A 5,964-nucleotide genomic window follows, 5' to 3' on the forward strand; every position below is an offset into this window, starting at 1 on the left:
TGGAGCAGTGCGCTCTTGTCTGTACAGAATCACACCAGCGGGGGCTCCCAGTGTCTCCTAGGCGCTGCCTAGGAGTGGTGTGCCCTGGATGCCTGCAGGGCTAGAAACGCACGAAAGAAAGTGGTGTCCGGAGTTCTGCCGTTGGGGAGGGGGAAGCTGCACTTACTGCTGTGGGAACGGTGCACCTTTGGAGGTGGAGGTCCCAGGGTCTGAGGGTTTGCAGCTGGGGTAGCAGGATTTTGGCTGGAGTGGCTGCTGGGTAGCGGGCAGTGTCAAAGTCCTGTCTGGGTGGTGGTGCTGATGAGTTCCTAAAAATGGTCGTTCTCGCCTTTAAGATGGTATGGGCTCCATGCCCGAGTCCTGCAGTCCAGGGAGTACCCACAGCGGTAGTAGTCTCTCCTTGTCCAAGAGAGCCTGGTCTGCCAGCTCCTGCTGTTTCTGCAAGATTTAACTGTCCCTTACTCACTCACACACACACCACACACATCCACAACTCTCCTTTCATACCCTCACTCACTCACTTCCTCTCTCTCACCTCTGTCCTGCCAGCTGCCATCTTTTTTTCTCCCAACTTATTTTTTTAATATGAAGATGTCAACTTTATTAAAATTAGAGAACAAGAAATTTAACAAGAATATTTTTATTATTTATTAATGTATTACAAATGTGTGGTTATTCCCTCATTGCCCCCCAACCCCCCCCCCATCCTGCCCTCACTCTCACCCTCTGTTGTCTGCATCCATTGGTTATGGTTATATGCATGCATACAAGACTCTTGGTTGATCTCTCCTCTTACCATCACCCTCCCCTACCTTCCCTCTGAGGTTTGAGCATCTGATGGATGTTTCTCTGTCTCTGGTGCAATTAGTACTGAGGCAGTGTTTTAAAAATATGGAGGGATATACAAACCATATATATTTGGTTTTGGAATTAATGTTTATTATTATTAAAAGAAAGCAGATTTTCTACTCTTTTTTCTTCTTCACTCTGAGGAGCCAATCAAAAGTCTCCAACTACATGTCTTCTCTTAGATCCGGTTCAATATCATTAACTATCATGAAAAGTCAAATAAAAAACATACTGAGATACCACTTCACACTCTCTGGAAATGCTGGAATGAATAAGAGGGCCAATAACTAGTATGGACAAAGATATAGAGAAATGGATCCCTCATATATTCCTGATAGAAATGAAAAATGGTGCAGCCACTTTGGAAAAACAGTCTGGCACTTCCTCAAAATGTTAAACATAGAGTTATCACATGACCCAGCAATTTCACTCCTAGGTATATTATCTAAGAGAAATTAAAACATATGTCCCCATGAAATGTTCACAGCAGCATTAGTCATGATACCCCAAAGTGGAAACAACCCAAATATCAATATCATCAGTTGTTGAATAGATAAACAAAATTTGGTATATCAATATGATAAAATATTACTTGACTATTAAAATAAGTATTGATACATGCTACAATATGGATGAACCTGAAAACATTATGCTAAGTGAAAGAAGCCAGTCACAAAAGGCCACATTTTTTTATTCCATTGGCATGACTTATCTAGAACAGGCAAATCTACAGAGACAGTATATTAGTGGTTACCTAGGACAGGATGAATGGGGATCTGGGGAAATAAGGAATGACTGCTAATAGGTACTGGATTTCTTTATGTGGTGATAAAAATGTTGATTGAGGTGATAGTTGCATAACTTTGTAAATATACTAAACCCATTGAATTATACACCTTAAGAGTACATTGTAATGTTTGTGAGTTATCTTATATAATAAAGTGGGAATATGCAAATTGACTGTCACTCCACCATAAAGATGGTGGCACCCACAGCGGAGGTGGGGTTTCCATAACACAAGATGTCTGCACCCACAGCAGAGGCCGAGTTCCCATAACAAGCCTTAATGAGCAACCAGCAGAGACCTCAGGCTGCACCCGCCCCACCTGCCCATGTGGGGCTTGACAGGGGACCTCAAGCCACACCCTCCACCCTGGCACCAGGCCAGAGGACCTCAGGCCATGCTCCCCACTCAGCAGGGCTTGACGGGGGACCTCAGGCCACACCCCCGCCCAGCGGTGCTTGACAGGGCACCTGAGGCTGCGCCCCCCTCCCAGCGCTGGGCCGGGGGACCTGAGGCTGCACCCCCCGCCCAGCAGGACTTGACGGGGGACCTTAAGGCATGCCCCACACCTGGCAGTGCTTGATGGGGGACCTCAAGGTGTGCCCTGCCCCGGCCCAGGCTGGGGGACCTGAGGCCATGCCCCCTTCCCCGGTGCTGGGCCAGGGGACTTGAGGCTGCACTCCCCACCCAGCGGGGCTTGGTAAGGGTGGGACCAGCTGGGTCTGGATCTAGCCCAATGGTGGGGGGCAGCTGGGTCTGGGTCTCACACAATTTTGAGGTGCACATGGGTGGGCGGGGACTTGACTCTGGGTCCCGTGGTGTGCCCCAGACTCTGACAGAAGGAAAATTTTCATATACATTTTACTAATTTTCTTTCACCTCTGACACATATTACAGAGAAAGGGCAAATAGCAATATTCAAATATTTCCTCTAATTAATTCCCTTTTAATGTGCATAAATTTCATGCACCGGGCCACTAGTATCTTATTTCCAAAGAAAAAAAATTAAAGAGAAAAATAATTACTGTTTAGGATTGGAAGAGGGAGAAAAGTTCTTGAATTTCCCCTTTGTGAACTAGTGAAGAGGGATGAGTTAGAGTAGAGAGAAGAAATGCTGGATTCCTTTTACTAAAGTATTATTTAAAAAAGAAAGTCATATATTTACCAGTATCTCATGGATTTAGCAACTATAGAAAACATATCCTGCCCATTACTAATAAGAATACTTGAAGTTTTGAAGTGAAGAATGTAAAAAAAAAATATGAACTAACAGAAAAACAATTAATTTAAACAATGGATGGAAGACTTGAACAGATACTTCTTCCAAGAAGACATACAATTGGCCAACAGATACATGAAAACATGCTTAACTTCATTAGATATTAGGGAAATGAAAATCAATAAATGACTGTTTGAAGGACACTTGTAGCTGGTGGCTTCAATTTAGTTATGTAAGTTGAATATAATTTTATTTCTACTTAATAATTCAAAAACTACAATGAGATACCACTGCACACCTATTGGAATGGCTATTATCAGCTAGACAAGTAATAATAAAAGTTGGAGATGTTGTGGAGAAAAAGGAACCCTCAATCACTGCTGAAGAAATGTAAACTGGTACAGCCACTGTGGAAAGCAGTATGGATCTCCTCAAAACCCCACTTTTGGGTATCTACCCAAAATTTGAAAACATTTATTCATAAAAATATATGCATCTCTATGTTCATTGCAACATTATTCACAGTAGCCAAGATACAGAAACAAATAGATGTGTCCTTCTATAGATGGTTGGATAAAGAGGATGTGGTACATATATACAATGGAATGCTCCTCAGCCATAAGGAAAGATGAAATACTGCCATTTGTGACAACATGGATAGATCTTGAGAGTATCATGCTAAGTGAAATAAGTCAGATAAAAAGTCAAGAGCCATATGATTTTGCTCATATCTATATAATAAAAGCCCAGCAATCGTTATGGCAAAACAACCGGAATGACCAGTCCCTATGATGCGCAGGCTGCAAGAGCTGCCACCAGTGTCACTGCTGAGCCCAAGTGCCCTGGGGCCAGTTGCACAGCTGCTGCCAAGGTGCTGGTAAAGAACACGAAGGTGGCCAGTGTGAGTGTGCAGCTTGAGATGAAGACTCTGTGGGACAAATTCAATAAGCTGGGCACTGAGATGATCATCACCAAGGCTGGCAGGTGAGGGTGCCCCTCTCCCCGCTGCGACCCTCCCCATGTGGCACCAGGTTCGGGCAACAGGCTTTGGGGCCATGCAAGGGAGACTAAGAAGCTGGGTGGGGAGGGCACAGCCTGGCCACCCGCGGTTCCAGCACCTTTGCTCTCTGAGTCCAGGCTTTAGCGATAGATGCTTTACACACCAGCTGGAGGGTACTGCTCTGCTCGGGAGGTCAGGAAGGCAGTGGAGAGAAACCCTGTGGACCTGCCACTTTACCAGCAGCCCAGGACCTGGCACTGCCAGAAATGGACCAGCTCAGAGCACACCGAGCTTGCAGGGAAGGCAGCTGCCTGTGAGGAGCCTTGCCACCAGCCGGCTCCCGGTAGATCCCACCTCAAAGGAAACTCAGTATTTGTTTCCTTAGTTTTTTTTCTATCCCAGCTAAAGAGGAGCAGCTGGGCACATTTTAGGGGAAAATTAAGACTCTAAAACAGTGTGCTGTGTTCCATGGAGATTGCTACCCAGTTGTTTTAGGCCTAAATTCTGGGTGATTGTGGGGCCTGGCTCTGCCACTGGGGCCCATGTCTTCCAATTGCCTGTATTTGTTGTAAGAGCCCAAGGAGAAGAAGGGAAACAAGTTTTTCGATGCAATGGATTTGACGAACAGACAAAGGTGAGTGCCGGGTTATGTCTAATGTAGACATAGAGACACCAGCTATGAGTCCGCATGGCCAAAGGGAGCTCAGGGCCTGTTTTCAGAGCCTTCTGGTGGTTTCTGTTTCCTTGCTGAGGCCATACTCCCTGGGAAGCCTGGGGCGCATGCTCAACTCCACCTCAGTGGGTCTTCTTTAGGCCCCTCCCCTATTCTGGCCCCACCCCTGGTCGCCCCCCCATTGGGAGGGGCAGCTGGCTAACCTCCCATGGCCCCTTCCTTGGCCTGCCTGGCACAAATGGCCCCCACACCACCCGTGCATGAATTCATGCACCGGGCCTCTAGTGTGAGCTATAAAACTTAAAGCAACAAATGATCAAACAATACAAACAAAAACTCATAGATACAAATAGCAGTATGGTGGTTACCATAAGGAAAGGGGGTTGGAGGGGAGTTAGGAAAAGGAAAAGCGAGTCAAATATATGGTGACAGAAATAACTGATTTGGGATGTTAAACACATAATCTAATATACAGATGATGTATTACAGAATTATACACTGGAAACCTATATCATTTTATTAGCCAATATCATCCCAATACAATATTTTTAAGTTTCAAAAAAGAGATTAACTATATTCAACATCAAAATATATTCTATTTTGATTTCTATACTGGGTTTGTTTGTTACTTCATTTTTTTAGACACTGTCTGACACTGAGGGTGCAGTTGTTAATGTATTTTGTACCTTTATGAAGAGAGTAATATCCATTGGATAGTCATTTCACAGACTGATGCTCTATCCACTGAGCCAAACCAGCTAGAGATCACCTGGGATTTTTAGAACCAGATTAATTGGTAAATTTATCTTATCCAATTTATTTATTTTTTAAATATATTTTTATTGATTTCAGATAGGAAGGGAGAGGGAAAGGGAGATAGAAACTTCAATGATGAGAGAGAATCATTGATGGGCTGCCTCCTGCTTCCCCCCTACTGGGGATCGAGACTGCAACCTGGGCATGTGCCCTGACCTGGAATTGAACTGTGATCTCCTGGTTCATAGGTCTATGCTCAACCACTGAGCCACACCAGCCAAGCATATCTGACACAATTTATAAGTAAAAACAATCCCCCTGAGACTTCCAATTCATCTTTACAGATTAGAGCACACTTAGCTATGAGAAAAAATGGTATAGAAAAGGAGTAACTAAGCCACAATTAACATAATAATCTTTCCAGTAACCTAAAAGCAAGAGAAGATCTGAGAAGAGAATGAGCAGCAAAGATAGACAAAGCAAGAAAGTAGAAAACTAGAAAAGGTTAGAGATATAAGCTGAAACAGATAGAGAGAAATTTGAAAAGATGGTTTAAGCCCTGCAATTCAAAATCTTTTTGTTGATTCACAGAAGGAAATTTGCATACTCCACAACTAGATAAATAATCCAGACTGAGAAATGTGTTATTACAATTGTTTTATCTGTAACATGGTGGCTAGACC

The sequence above is a fragment of the Plecotus auritus genome (assembly GCF_963455305.1).
Source record: "Plecotus auritus genome assembly, chromosome: X".
Taxonomy (NCBI): domain Eukaryota; kingdom Metazoa; phylum Chordata; class Mammalia; order Chiroptera; family Vespertilionidae; genus Plecotus; species Plecotus auritus.